A 16,031-nucleotide genomic window follows, 5' to 3' on the forward strand; every position below is an offset into this window, starting at 1 on the left:
TACGAAACACAGGGAGGGTGGGGGCAATTCTAATCTCCGGTGGGAGTTGATTCCAGAGGGCCGGGGCTGCCACAGAGAAAGCTCTTCCCCTGGGGCCCACCAAACGACATTGTTTAGTCGACAGGACCCGGAGAAGGCCAACTCTGTGGGACCTTATCGATCACTGGGATTCGTGGGGTAGCAGACGTTTCCGGAGGTACTCTGGTCCAATGCCAGGTAGGGCTTTAAAGGTCATAACCAACACTTTGAATTGTGACCGGAAAATGATCAGCAGCCAATGCAAGCCACAGAGTGTTGTGGAAACGTGGGTGAATCTTGGAAGCCCCATGATGGCCCTCACGGCTGCGTTCTGCACGATCTGAAGTTTCTGAACACTTTTCAAAGGTAGCCCCATGTAGAGAGCATTGCAGTAATCAAACCTCGAAGTGATGAGGGCATGAGCGAGTGTGAGCAATGACTCCCTGTCCAAATAGGGCCGCAACTGGTGCACCAGGCGAACCTGGGCAAACACAATCCTTGCCACAGCCGAAAGATGATGTTCCAATGTCAGCTGTGGATTGAGGAGGATGCCCAAGTTGCGAACCCTCTCTGAGGGGGTTAGTAGTTCCCCCACAGGGTAATGGATGGACAGATGGAATTGTCCTTGGGAGGCAAGACCCACAGCCACTCCATCTTGTCTGGGTTGAGTTTGAGTTTGTTGACACCCATCCAGACCCCAACAGCCTCCAGGCACCGGCACATCACAGCCACTGCTTCGTTGACTGGGGTGGAGATGTATAACTGGGTATCATCGGCTCTTATCAATTGCTCTTATTGTTAGGAAGTTTCCCCTCCCCTTAACATTCAATCAGAATCTAGCATCCTGTAATGTAAGCACTATCTTATGTTCTGAACTCTGGAATGAAGAAAGATAGGTCTTGACCTTCTTCTGAGAGACATCCTTTCCAGTTATTTGAGGAAGGCTATCATTTTCCTGTCCTGTCATCTTTTCTACAGAATAAAATATATCCAGAGACTTCAATGTCTTTTTACAAGATTTTACAGGTTTCTAGGTTTCTTGCTAAGGAAGTTATGCAATCAAAATATAAGATCAGGCTAGTCTGACAAGATTTGTTTGTGACAAATCCCTGCTAATTTCTGGTAATTAGCTTCTCTTTTTTGGCGGGATGCTGGTGAATTTATCTCATTATAATTTCCCCTAGAATTGTCTTACATTTCATTGTCAGACTCTTAGTAGTTTTAAAATCCATTGTCCCCAGTTTTAAACACAGGGCAGCATTAGCCTACCTGCATTCATCTGGAACTTCACGACTTCTCCATATTTCCCAAATATGATACAAAAAGGTTTCACCAGATGATCAGTAGCTTGCCTCAGAACTTCAGTATGCAATTTTTATCTGGCTCTGGAAAGTTACAGGTGTTTCCCAACCCATATATTTATCAATCTTGGGCTACAATCCTGTCACTTCATTTTGCTCTTTGCAGTTGCCTAAGGGAACATATATTTCCTCAGAGATTATTTAACATTCATTTTGCTGCCAAATGCATTTTGGTAAACTGGAAAAATACAAAATCAGAACTTTGATTCATATATCATTTCCACTAGTTTCCTATCTCAAATGCAATGTCTTCATACAGTATATGAAAAAGCTCTTTGACCCGAAGAGAGCTAGCCTGATCAGTTTAAACTGTTACATGGATAGTTTAGCAAATAGGAGGGCCAGAGGGGACATGATAGCAGTATACAGATATTTGAGAGTTTGCCACAGAGAGGAGGGGGGGCCACATTATTTTCCAGGGCACCAGAGGGCCAGACCAGGAGCAACGGATGGAAACTGACCAAGGAGAGATTCAACCTGGAAATAAGGAAGAACTTTCTGACAGTGAGAGCGATCAACCAGTGGAACAGCCTGCCACCAGAGGTTGTGAATGCCCCATCACTTGACACATTCAAAAGAAAATTGGACTGCCATCTAGTTGGGGTGGTGTAGGGTTTCCTGCTTGAGCAGTGGGTTGGACTTGATGACCTGCAAGGTCCCTTCCAACTCTAATAATAAATAAAATAAAATAAAATAAATAAACCTGGGCCTGAAACCTGAAGATCTATCACTGTAGGAAAGAACCTGAAGCAGTAAGAGGAATAAGAGTGCTGCTTACTACATCGTCATCAAAACCCACCTACTCACTTAACTACGTCCTCATCAAAACCCACCTACCCACCTTGTGCTACTGTTTCCTAATGGGTGGCTAAACTTCTTTATATCTTCCTGCTGATTGAGGAGCATCATAAATCTCTTCCATCCTAGTACCAGACATGGAAACAAATGATTTGAAAAATTCAAATCAAAATTCAAACAAAAAAAAAAAACTAGAGAGAGGATGGGAATGGACATCAGGAGGCCATATTTCAGAATTGGTGGCCAGGAGATACTAGAAGGTACTTTGTAGTCAATGGATTAAATAAGTAAGGCCTTTTTCTATAATTCAGTTTTTTTTTAAACAATGCATAAAATGCTAAGGGAAGGGACTTTTTTAACCTACATTTTTTATTTTAAATTGTTTCAATATTCTTGCGCGAATAAGAAATCCAAATAAAAATTGTATTCCCCAGGGGGTTCCTTTTTAGTTTGCATAGGTATAGCCATCTTATGAAGCCATCCACAAAAGGGGGAGATTTGCTTTTTCTGAAGCACATAAATGTGATTTTTTTTTAATCTCCCATGATGGGATTAGTCACACTACAAAGAGACAAACATGGAGAACAAAAATTAAACTCGTCCCAAGAACAGATGAGGCTTTGGTCCAATCCACAGAGCCCAGTGATAGGGCGATAAATGCAGAATTCCTTGCTCAGATATTTTTTTTAACTGCAGGATAAATCACTCTTTGTTGCTAATGACAGTTGGAGGAAATTGGAAGGTAAACTGACAGTAAAATGCCTAAGAAATATGCATGCAGATGCATTAAAAAAAAACAGTCGCAAAAACACTGCTTGCAAGTGCAATCCAAAACCAATTAAAAATTTACGATATTAAAAAAAATGAAAAATGTGTCACTGAGTACAGGTGGCAATGTTGACAAAAATCTTTTCTGGGCACAGCCCCAATTATATTCAACTGGTTGCCTGTATTCACATAACATGCTTAATCAGATCAACAACAGCTGATACATTTGCCCAAATACGATTACTGGTAACTTGGTTGGATAATAACACTTCATAGGTATGCGTGTGTATGTATCTGTATGTATTTGAACCAAAAAATAAAAGTTTAGTAGCCAGATTAAGCGCATAATGATAATTTCTTGTTTTGGGCATAGGTAAATTATTGCTTCAATCCAGTTGCTAATGTCATTTGCATCTCCCCTTTTAGAAACAAACAAGCATGTATGCTCGAAGGTAGAGCAGTAATAAAGATTAATAGATGCAATATTGCACATCAAACAAACATCTATTTATTTCTGATCTTGACATTGACAAATATCACTATTCTTAGTAATGGAAAGCCTCTGTGACAGGCAGTTCAGGTTGTGCCAAAAATTCTTTTCAATTTACATTTTGATATAAGCTAACGAAATACACAGCTCCTGCATCAGCATGTCAATTATCCTTTGATCCTTGTAGTTGTCTAAATCTCTGTCATACAGTTTCTTGAACCACCTACCTCTGTGTGTTGTATGTTAAAAAAATATTTATTTGTTTCTTTCTTTCTTTCTTTCTTTCTTTCTTTCTTTCTTTCTTTCTTTCTTTCTTTCTTTCTTCAATTTCTATGCCACCCAACTCCCTGGAGACTTTAGGTGGTGCACAGCAGAAATATAAAACATCAATGATAATATAAAAACCTCTACAATAGTTAAAAACTGTTTACAATTCAAACAGTTGGACCTCTACATACCCATTCATAGCCAGATCTCACTGGTTACCACCATAAGATCAATGGCCCTAGGCCTGTAGGAAAAGCCAGGTCTTTAACCACTTTCCGGAAGGTCAATAGGGTGGGGGTAGTCCAGATCTCAGGAGGTAACTGGTTCCAGAGAGCTGGGACAGCCACAGGGAAGGTCCTCCCCTGTGGACCCACCAGCCGATACTTTTAGCTGATGAGACCCAGAAAAGACCAACTCTGTAGGCCCTTACTGGTCTCTGGGTATCTGACCCAAATACCTTCAGTGGAAGTACCCTAACATCTACAGGATTAGTGTGAACACAGCCAAAGACACAATTACACCCATTACATAATCAGGGTAGCAGAGCCCTCTCAGGTGACAAGATGGAATCAAGGAATGGTCTCAAAGAATGCAGGGATTAGGATGAGGTGAGATTGTCAAACAGGACCAAATGGGAGTCAGTTATTTCATGGGAATGTACCCCAGATACCACAATCTCCACTTCCCAGGTTGTATTGCCATCATGTTTTACAACTGTTGTTGTAGAACACTGCCGGCTTGAGTCAACCCTGGTGCAAAATTTTGTAGTACTGCTGAATACTAAGTCTTCCTTAGATAGTGACATGATTTTGCCATAGCTTAAATAAAATGAGCTTTTGAAGGATACTTGGACTATTATTTTTAATTAGCTGCTCTAATCAGCTAACAAAGGCTAAGAGCCTTGGTGATGCTATGGTTAGAGTGCAGTACTGCAAACTACGTCTGCTGATCACCGGCTCTCAGCAGTTTGGCAGACCGAATCTCAGCCTTCCATCCTTTCAAGGTTGGTAAAATGAGGACCCAGATTGTTGGGGGCAATATGCTTACTCATTGTAAACCACTTAGAGAGAGCAGTAAAGCACTGTGATGCAGTATATAAGTCTAAATGCTATTGCTATAATCTCATAAAGTAAAAAATAAAGTCTCCTTTTTATGACTCCTTCATTTGCAAAGGCCTGATAGAGAATGTGTTTATCTGTGTAGAAGCCTTCTCTGGTCTGCTTACCTGCATTTTAGAGGATGATATTCCTATATTTTACCTAAGAATCTGTCTTCTCAGAAGGGAGATTTGTTTGTAAAAAGAAATCATTAGCTCAAGATAAAAATCACATATGAGACAAAGAAACTTTTTTCTGGATAATAAAAAAGAGCACAAACTTAGAAGAAATTAGGCTAATGATTTCTGTGTTCATCTAGCAAAGTAGATATATTAGATATGTTGTTGCTTGATCTTGGATAGACAGAGCATTTCATCCATTCATATGCTTCACAGTACTTTGCAGCCCTCTCTAAATGGTTTATACAGTCAGCCTATTGCCCCCAACAATCTGGGTCCTCATTTTACCCATCTCAATAATATGGAAGGCCGAGTCAATCTTGAGCCTGGTGATATTCGAACTGCCAAATTGCAGCCAACCAGCAGTCAGCAGAAGTAGCCTGAAGTACTGCATTCTAACTACTACCATGGCTTATCACAACTTGTGGAAATGACCACCAAGAAGCATAGCATGACAGGGAGTTTGTTGTTGTTCTATCACTAAGTCATGCCTTACTCTTCCTAACCATGGTCCATAGCATGCCAGCTTTCCATTGTATCCCAAAGTTTGTCCAAATTTATCTTCATTGCATCAATGACACTATCTGACCCTCTCACCCTCTGCTGCCCCCTTCTTTTGCCTTCAGCCTTTCCCAATATTAGGATCTTTTCCAATGAGTCATCTCTTCTCATTAGGTGGCTAAAGTATTTAAGCTTCAGCTTCAGTTTCTGCCCTTCCAAAGAACAGTCAGAGTTGATTCCCTTAAGCAGACACAGAGTTTAGTAAAGTCATAGAATTATTAAAACAAAAAAGAAGAAATAAAAAAATTAAAGAAATATGTGTTCTGTTCCCTGAAGAATGGGAACAATAAGGTTGCAATACTGGAAGGCCCCTGAGGTCTTTGGGACAGCTGCTTTGTACAGAAGAAGAGTTAAAAGTAATGGCTTAGCTCCTGGGGACTTGACATTCCCCAAGGTAGAATATTGAGCAGTCTGATGAGAAAGTTATGGTTCAGATAAAGGTTACAAAAATAACGGCAACCATTCTAAACCTATCCTAAAGATTTACAAGAAAATCTTTTGCAGTGGGTGGGCCTTGACCTGCAGGAACTGTAAATTTTCTTCCCATTGCACCATTGAAGAAAACAGCCTTGGTTCCTTAAATCAATTTCATTCCTATTTTTGGGCTTTGACTTTCCAAGTTGGGAGGAGAGGAAAGAGCTATCAGAGGAAGGCACAATTAAAGCAATCCCGGTACAGACAAAGTCTGCTTTCCTTTTTCATTTGCAGGCCCGTACAGCAATTAAGACAGTATTTAATTGCATCTCTTAAACAACAGCTAATTAAGCCAGATTCTTTCTCCCTGCTCTCCTGCCTTTCTTTAGCTGTCTTTCTGTGAAGCAGCAGTAAAGTGATAATCCCAAAGCCTGATTTATATCTCTGATCCGGTCAAGCATTTTAAAATTAACCACGTCTCTATTGGATAAGTATGCCGCCTATAGCCTAAGTCTAAAATTCCTAGCTAGAGTTAAGTGCCAAGTTAATTGTGACGGCTCTCTTTCAAGCTAGCAAAATGAGGTCTTCCTCTCCCTTTAGCTTCTTACAGAAATTATCTGCGCTGAGTAGATGTAGCCCATGGTGCTCTTTTTCTTCCTTCTTCGGTGGGTCATCTTTGAATCCGCACTCAACTCAATTCCAGAATCTTATTTTTAACTGCGCCTAGAATCCATTTTGCCTTGTCAGCCTTCTCTCTTTTTTTGCTGCGTACAAAAGTTAACTCTCCTTAAGTTTCCCATTCCCGTCTTTCTTGCCAGCAACTCTCTTCTCCTTTTTTTCTATGGGAAAGTTACTGTTTTTGAGAAAGCATTCTATTTATTTATTTGTTTGTTTGTTTGTTTGTTTATTCATTTATTCATCCATCCATCCATCCATCCATCCATTTATTCATTCATTCATTCATTCATTCATTCATTCATTCATTTATTGGATTTTTATGCCGCCCCTCTCCGTAGACTCGGGGCGGCTAACAACAGTGATAAAAACAGCATGTAACAATCCAATACTAAAACAACTAAAAAACCCTTATTATAAAACCAAACGTACATACAAACATACCATGCATAAATTGTAGAGGCCTAGGGGGAAAGAATATCTCAATTTATCAACTCCTTCTGCTCCCCAATACTTTTTTCTATATCATATGCTGTCCCACTAAGTTTTTTCAGTTGTTTCCTATAGGGGTTCATTTGTAGACACTTTGTCATCTGGTTCACCACCAAGCTTGCTCTGGTTTCTTTTATGGAGTAGTGCTCTGAACTGATAATATTTCAAGATCTCAGAATGAGATGGTGATAGAATACTATCAGTTCAGAGCACTATTCTGTAAAAGAAACCAGAACAAGTTTGGTGGTGAACCAGATGACAAGGTGTCTATGAATGAACCCCTATAGGAAACAACTGAAAGAACTTAGTGGGACAGCATATGATACAGAAAAAAGTATTGCGGAGTGGAAGGAGTCGATAAGAAAAGAAACAGAATGCTTTCTCTGAATGAAATAATGAAACTATTATTTCCTGTGATCTGGATGCAATGTTTTTGTTAAGAGCCCTGGTGGCACAGTGCTTAAAATCCAGCATGGCAGGCTGACTCTGCCCACTGCTAGGTGTTCGATCCTGAGTGTCTCAAGGTTGACACAGCCTTCCATCCTTCCAAAGTCAGTAAAACGAGAATGCAGATTGTTGGAGGCAATATGCTGATAGTGTAAACAACTTAGAAAGGGCTGTAAAAGCACTGTGGAGCTGTATATATGTCTAGTTGCTATTGCTGTTAATGCAAATCCATTAATACTTTTGCTTTTTTATAATGTAACATTGCTGTCCAATGATATTTGCTCATATTCACCGACCTCTCATTAGGAGTCCTACATCTTTGTGTATGCACTGCTGCCAAACAGCAGCCTCCTAGTTGTGTACCTACATATCTGTCTTTTTCTACACAGATGTATAGTTTCTATCAATGAGCATCATCTTTTTGGATTTGTCAGGGTTCAAGAATCTTCAATTAATATAGAATAGGGTAGACAATTTTCCCAAGCTTGATGTCATCTATACATTTAGTAAGCAGCTCTCTAATTTCATTGTCTTGGTTATTTATAAAGTTATCAAAAGCACAATGCCAAGCATAACTCTGAGGGACCCAACTTTAAGGTTCCCTCCAAGCCAATACAGAATAATTTAGAAGCACCTTCTGGATGTGATGTTCAATCAACTATTTAACTGGCTCCTGGCAATGCTAGCAATTTTTTCCCTGTGTGCTTGCAATCTCGTCTGGTATCCCACCAATAACATATGTGAAAGGTAACTGATCTGTAGTTTCCTGGCTCCTTCTACTTTCACTTTTTGAATATTAAACTATATTAGTATATTTGTATTTTCCAGTCTTCCGATTCCTCATTAGTTTTCCAGAAATTTTCAAAGATTGCAGCCTGCGCATGTCCGGGGACAGGGGGGATTGTGTGCATGTGTAAGGGCAGTGCGGGGGTGGCACATGCATGGGTGTGTGTGGAATGGGTGTGGGCATGTGTATGCGTATTAGCACACACATAGACACCCCTTTGGCTTGTGAACAAAGAAAGCTTCACCATCACTGTTATAGATTCTGCTTTATCTTTAATTTTGTTCAGCCTTCTCCTTTCAGCCTGTCTTGCACAATGCCACAAATGAATTTAAAATAAAGATTTATTTTAAAAAAAATAAAGACAGAAGTTGTGGTGCTGACCATCCTTGTTTCTGTAGGATCAGCAGAAGGTGTGAAAAGTAACATGCCACACACATATGAAAAGCAGAGAGACAATCATAATTTGTGACCAGGCATCTAGGATCTATAATGCTAGATTATTTTGTGATTGAAGGATAAAGATGAACATTATTTATCCAGGCTTTAAAGACTCCTATTTATTCCAACTAGTCTTTTAGAGAAGAATCGGGTTGTTTATTCTTTTTTTCCTGGATGTGGAAATGGAAGATTATAAAGAGATCCTATTACAAAGGCCCACAAAGCCCTACCTCAGTGATGGTGAACCTTTCTTTCTTCAGGTGCCATTCGCGTGTGCCCACGCCCATAATTCAATGCCTGGAGAGGGTGAAAACAGCCCTTCCCCTGCCTCCCGGAGGCCCTCTGGAGGCCAGAAATGGCCTGGTTCCCAACTTCTGGTGGGCCCAGTATGCTCGTGTTTTGCCCTTCCCTGGCTCCAAAGGCTTCTCTGAAGGGTAAAAATGTCCTCCCCCATCTCTGGAAGCTCTCTGGAAGCCTAAAATGTCCTCAGGGCCTCTGTGCAAACCAAAAATCATCTGGCCAGCACACACATGCATGTTGCAACTGAGCTAGGTCAATAGCTCGTGTGCAAACAGATTTGGCTCCGCTTGCCACCTGTGGCACCCGTACCATAGGTTCGCCATCACTGACCTACCTCATGCGCAAGGTCTGAATTCATCTGAGATGGCTGTTCCAAAAATTGTTACAATTGAGCAGTTTCGTGTCTTGTGCTGTGACAGCGCTTCCCTATCTTCCCCATTACACCTTCATCTTCAAAACCCAATTTTCAAAAAGCTTGCCCAGTAGAAATGTTCAGAGATGGGGGGGAAGGGTTGTTAAAGTTTCAGCTCACTGTCTTTCAGCTAACTACAACTGGAGCAGAAGAACAGTCGGAGGCCATTGTATCTTTAAACGGTCACTAAATGAAGTATTGTAAATCGAGGACCAGTTTCCTACAGCATATAATTTGTTCTTTTTGTCAAGTAGCCATTTCTTCTTTATAAGCCCAATGGCTCCTTTTTAATTTCTGTTCTTTGAGTTTCCTGCCATCTGCCTTCACTCCTGTGTATCTTTTGCAGATGTGGTTGTATAATTACAGACTGCCAATATAACCCTTCATTCTAGACCCAGTGAAGGGCTACCAAAATTTTTACTACCACACTGTGGACGTGGTTTATGCAGGATGCCCTGCATTTTCTTTCAACATTTTTCAGTGCAAATTGGGTGCTCTGGGGTGGAGCTCCATTTTCACTACCCCACTGCGTTCCCCCCTGTCCAGACAGCAGCCCACCCGTGTCTAGACCCTATTTAAAAATACACCAAAGAAAGTGAGACACTCATCTGAGGATCTCCCATCAGCCTCTTCATTAAAGATTTAGATTTATTGGATTTATATGCCGCCCCTCTCCGCAGACTCGGGGCAGCTCACAACAATGGTAAAAAACAGTACATAGTAACAAATCTAATATTTAGCAATCTAAATTACAGGTTTAGGTTAAAAAGTCCAAAAAAAGAAACCCCAATATATAAAAAACAAGCACACGATCGAATCATACGCAAAAACTACATGGGCAAGGGGGAGATGTTTCAATTCCCATATGCCTGACAGCAGAGGTGGGTTTTAAGGAGTTTACAAAAGGCAAGGAGGGTGGGGCCAATCCTAATCTCTGTGGGAGCTGGTTCCAGAGGGTCTGAGCCACCACAGAGAAGGCTCTTCCCCTGGGTCCCGCCAGACGACATTGTTTAGTCGACGGGACCTGGAGAAGGCCAATTCTGTGGGACCTAACCGGTCACTGGGATTCGTGCAGCAGAAGGTGGTCTTGCAGATATCCTGGTCTGATGCAATGTAGGGCTTTATAGGTCATAACCAACACTTTGAATTGTGACCGGAAACTGATCAGCAACCAATGCAAACTGCGGAGTGTTGGAGTAACATGGGCATACTTAGAGAAGCCCATGATTGCTCTCGCAGCTGCATTCTGCATGGTCTGAAGTTTCCAAACATTCTTCAAAGGTAGCCCCATGTAGAGAGCATTACAGTAGTCGAGCCTCGAGGTGATGAGGGCATGAGTGACTGTGAGCAGTGACTCCCGATCCAAATAGGGCCGCAACTGGTGCACCAGGCGAACCTGGGCAAATGCCCCCCTCACCACAGCTGAAAGAGGCAATAACATGGTTTTATTAAGGGCTATTAATGTCTTTTTAAACTGTCTTTTAATTGTTACTGTAAGCTACCCAAAGTCCAAGTGAAGTTGGGGGGGGGCATATAAATTTTACAAATAAATAATTTCCCCCCCAAATAAATAAAAACCTGATATATATTTATTTTTATTCAGCACTTACTGCCAAAAGTGGATGACCAGACAGTGTTGGGGATGGGGGTGGGTGGGGGAGGCCTTCCCACACCTTGTTGCAATTTTTGCCCTTTGCAGCTACAGCTACCTGTGATTCCTGACAAAAATCACACTTCTGCTCTCTGGCTGAGATGTACTGTACCTTCCTAAGTATAAATAGAACGGGCAAGGGACATTTTACAGAGCAGAGCAGTGATTTCTTTAAGACTGTGTACATCCACAGGGAAGAGCAATTTGGTGGATGTACCAAGATGGCAGGATAATGGATTTGTCTGACAGAATGATGAGTGAAAGAAAGAAGTAATTACCATTAATGTGTTTCAATTATGGCTTGTCTTGCTTTGCTTTGCTTTCCTTTGCTTTCCTTCCCTCCACTTCTCCCCCTGCCCCCCAGCAGCTAAATTTCTCTTTAAACGAAAGCAGTGGCCACAAAACCACCACTACAGACAGAAAATCCTCCTAGCTATCAGCAAATGAGTAGTAATGACCTTATTATATCAAAAGAGGGGTGATTGGTTTCTTCTCAGCAAACACAGGAAGGGCTTGTTTGTTTCATGAGCAACTTCTTCCTTCCCAAAAGCCACTCTTGAACTCTGCTCCCAATGTTGTAAGCATGGTAATACTTTCTTCTGGTTCCTATTTAGCTTTCAAAGGCCTTGGAGGAATTTTGTCACGGCTCGGTGGCACCTTCCAGCAGGGAATAAGGTCAATGGACAGCCTTAATATACAGGAAGGCAGGTCCTATTAGAAAAGGGAAATGTTTTTTTGAATCCTTCAGATCTTGAGCAACTAAAAATAAACAAACGAGCCTTAAATTAACTCTTTTGCTGTGCTGAGGCAGTTTTGTAGCAGACGGAAAGAATAGACAAGAAATAAAACTTAGATTGAGCCATCAAAATGGTAGGTTTCCTGATGGCTAAAATTTCATGCGCTGTGAGCAAGGTGTAAAAAGTGTGTGTGTCCACACCATAAACAACAAGTCCCTAAACACCAATGCCTGCTATTCTGCAGGTACTACCCTTCCCCGTCCACTACCGGTCCCTTCCCCCAACCAAAACTCACCTCTTCACATATCTACTAATAACTGTAATACTTTACTAATCCCACCTTCAATCACTATATGTATTAGATAAAAAAATATACAGTTTAAAACTTTGAATGTAATACGGCTATTTATAGTCCACTACTTTGAATCGACAAACATTAAGTAATATAAGTTATGGATTTTATCTGGACATATGTCTTTTCTTATTCCAACTGTAAATCTTGAATGTAATACGAATAGGATTAGTCTAATACTATGAACTGATATACACTAAGTTATATATACTACAGATGCCAATTGGATATGTGTACTTTTCCTTTTCCCATCCTTCTTAGTTTTTGTACTCCCCTTTCCCCGTTCCCCTTTCAATAAATCAATGAATTATTTTTTTTAAAGTGTGTGTGTGTGTCTCTCTCTCTCTCTCTCTGTATTTTTTAAAATAACAAATGCACTGGGCCACCACCAATGGGTCACATGTTTGCAGAGTCACATTTCCAGGTTGCAAACTGTTTGTTTGTTTTGACAGCCTCTCTTGAGATGCAGCAGAATGTGGCGACAGTGCAATAGAACCTGAAACCAGAGGTGGGAGGTTCTGACCAGTTCTGCAAAACCGGAAGTGGATAATTTGAGTAATTTGGAGAACCGGTAAATACCAACTCTGACTGAGCCATCCCCATATGTTTTCTGCTTTCTGAGTCCCGTCTGATTGGGAAGAAATGGGGATTTTGCAGTCACCTTCCCCTGCCACACCTGCCAAGCCATGCCCACAGAACAAAGAGTTAAAACAAATTGAGAAATCCCACCACTGCCTGAAACCACCCCCTTAAAAATGTGGACTGCATCATTGGGACCATAGTGGTCATGCATGCCATTCCATCCTATTCAAGTTGAAGGAGGGAGAGGCTTTTCAAATACCTGAAGGTTGTTTCCACACAGAAGGTCAAGACCTCTCATGCATCCTTCTAGAGGGCAGGACATAGAATAATAGTTACAAATGACAGGAAGGCAGATTTAGGTTGAACATAAGGAAAACAAACCTAATGCCAATGGTAAAACCAATTTCCTAGGAGGCTAGTCATCTCTCCCTCGTTCGAAGTCATATAACACAGGATAGGCAGCCATCTGTCAAGGATATTTTTAATTTAAAGGCCTACGGGAATGAGGAATTAAGATTTGAAACACTAATAGGCTCCTTCTATGAACATGCAATTCTCATACATGACACGCTACACTTACATTTTTGTCTTTTTTGTTCTCTTTTCATTCTAGATTATTAACTTTAAGGAAACTTAGTAAAACAAAGATTTTTGGGTCACTGCATTCCCAACTATGTCTCCAAATATTCTATTTGCTCTTTTGAGGTGTTTTAGTAGGTAACAAATGCCGGGAGGATTTGTTTTCTTGCACCACCCTTTGTTTCTCCTATCTATCTATCTATCTATCTATCTATCTATCTATCTATCTATCTATCTATCTATCTATCTATCTATCTACCTACCTACCTACCTACCTACCTACCTACCTACCTATCCTTGGAAAGGGGCAGCATACAAATCTAATAAATAATCATAGTCGTCATCATCATCATCATCATATATCTATCTATCTATCTATCTATCTATCTATCATCTATCAATTTTTATTTCATTCATTCATTCATTCATTCATTCATTCATTCATTCATTTATTAGTTAAGATTATATGCCGCCCATTCCCAAAGGACTGTGGGTGGCTTCCAATAATAAGAACAATGTATAAAACAACATAAAAACCTTATTAAGAACCTGGGGTTCTTAATAAGAACCCCAGCCAAACATACATACACTCACTCTCACTCCAAGTCAACCTAGGTTCCATTCGCTCAGCAGTTCCAGGCCTGCTGGAAGAACCAGGTCTTCACAACTTTACAGAAGGCCAGTAAGGTGGCAAGGCTGCAAATTTCTGGAGGCAGTTGGTTCCATAGGGTCAGAGCCCCCACAGAGAAGGCCCTTCCTTGTGGGCCCGCCAGTCGACATTGTTTGGGTGACAGGATCCAGAGAAGGCCGACTCTGTGAGCTCTTATCGGTCATTGGGAAATGTGCAACAGAAGGTGGTCCCGGAGATAGTGTGGTCCTGAGCCATTTATTTATTTATTTATTTATTCAATTTTTATGCCGCCTTTCTCCTTAGACTCAGGGTGGCTTACAACATGTTAGCAATAGCACTTTTTAACAATGTCAGCATATTGCCCCCACAATCCGGGTTCTTTATAGGACTTTATAGGTAATAACTTTATAGGACTTTATAGGTAATAACTTTATAGGTAATAACCAACACCTTGAATTGTGTTTAGATACCAACTGGCAACCAATGCAGCTCGCAGAGCATCAGTGTTATATGGGTGTACCTGGGCACACCTATAATAGCTCATGCAGCTGCATTTTGTACCAGTTGTAGTCTCTGAATGCGAAAAAGGGTGGCTGGGCATGAATCTGGAGATTGATGGATTGATTGATGGATTGATTGATTGACTGACTGACTGAATTATTATTATTATTATTATTATTATTATTATTATTATTATTATTATTTATTAGATTTGTATGCCGCCCCTCTCCGTAGACTCGGAGTGGCTCACAACAATACTTGCTTGCTTGCTTGCTTGCTTGCTTGCTTGCTTGCTTGCTTGCTTGCTTGCTTGCTTGCTTGCTTGCTTGCTTGCTTGCTTGCTTGCTTGCTTGCTTGCTTGCTTGCTTGCTTGCTTGCTCCAAAACATAATGAAGGTTACAGAGGATATACTCATAGTAACATATATCAATGAAAGAATATGAGAAAAGATACAGGAATAAAATAAATCAATGAAAGAGTAGAGGAAAAGATATACGACTAGAGAGAAAGATATATAAAGACATTTAGGACAGACAATAGGACAGGGGACAGAAGACACGCTGGTGCGCTTATGCACGCCCCTTACTGACCTCTTAGGAATCTGGAGAGGTCAACCGTGGAAAGTCTAAGGGTAAAATGTTGGAGGTTAGGGGATGACACTACAGAGTCAGGTAATGAGTTCCACACCTCGACAACTTGATTACTTAAGTCGTATTTTTTAGTCAAGTTTGGAGAAGTTAATATTAAGTTTGAATCTGTTGTGTGCTCTTGTGTTGTTGCGGTTGAATCTGAAGTAGTCATTGACAGGGAGGGCATTGCAACATATGATCTTGTGGGCAATATTTAGATCATGTTTAAGGTGTCGTAGTTCCAAGCTTTCTAGACCCAGGATAGTAAGTCTAGTTTCGTAGGGTATTCTGTTTCGAGTGGAGGAGTGAAGGGCTCTTGTACTGAAGTATCTTTGGACATTTTCAAGGATGTTAATGTCCGAGATGTGGTATGGGTTCCAAGCAGATGAGCTGTATTCGAGGATGGGTCTTGCAAAAATTTTGTAAGCTCTGGTAAGATTGCCAGAGCTGCCTGGGGAGAGGGTGTATGTGGGGGGGTGGGGTTGTTTTTTGTTTTGTATTTTGTTCTGTCTGTATTTGTTGTCATTTTTTTTCTGTATGTTCAACCCAAGACACTGTATCTAACACTAAGTGAAAGATTATTTACTGTCTTGTTTCAATATGTATATATTCAATAAACCTTTATAAAAAAAAAAGGATTAGTTTAACAACTCTTGAAGCCTTTTTGGCGATGTTGTTGCAGTGGGCTTTGGCACTTAGGTCATTTGATATTAGTATTCTGAGGTCTTTTACTGAATGGAGGTTATCTGTGATAATTTGATTATTCAGTTTATATTTGAAGCTCTGATTCTTTTTGCAGATGTGGAGGACAGAGTATTCGTTGGTTGAGATTTGGAGTTGCCAGGTGTTAGACCAATCAGAAACA

This window comes from Erythrolamprus reginae, chromosome 1 (genome assembly GCF_031021105.1).
Source record: "Erythrolamprus reginae isolate rEryReg1 chromosome 1, rEryReg1.hap1, whole genome shotgun sequence".
NCBI lineage: Eukaryota > Metazoa > Chordata > Lepidosauria > Squamata > Dipsadidae > Erythrolamprus > Erythrolamprus reginae.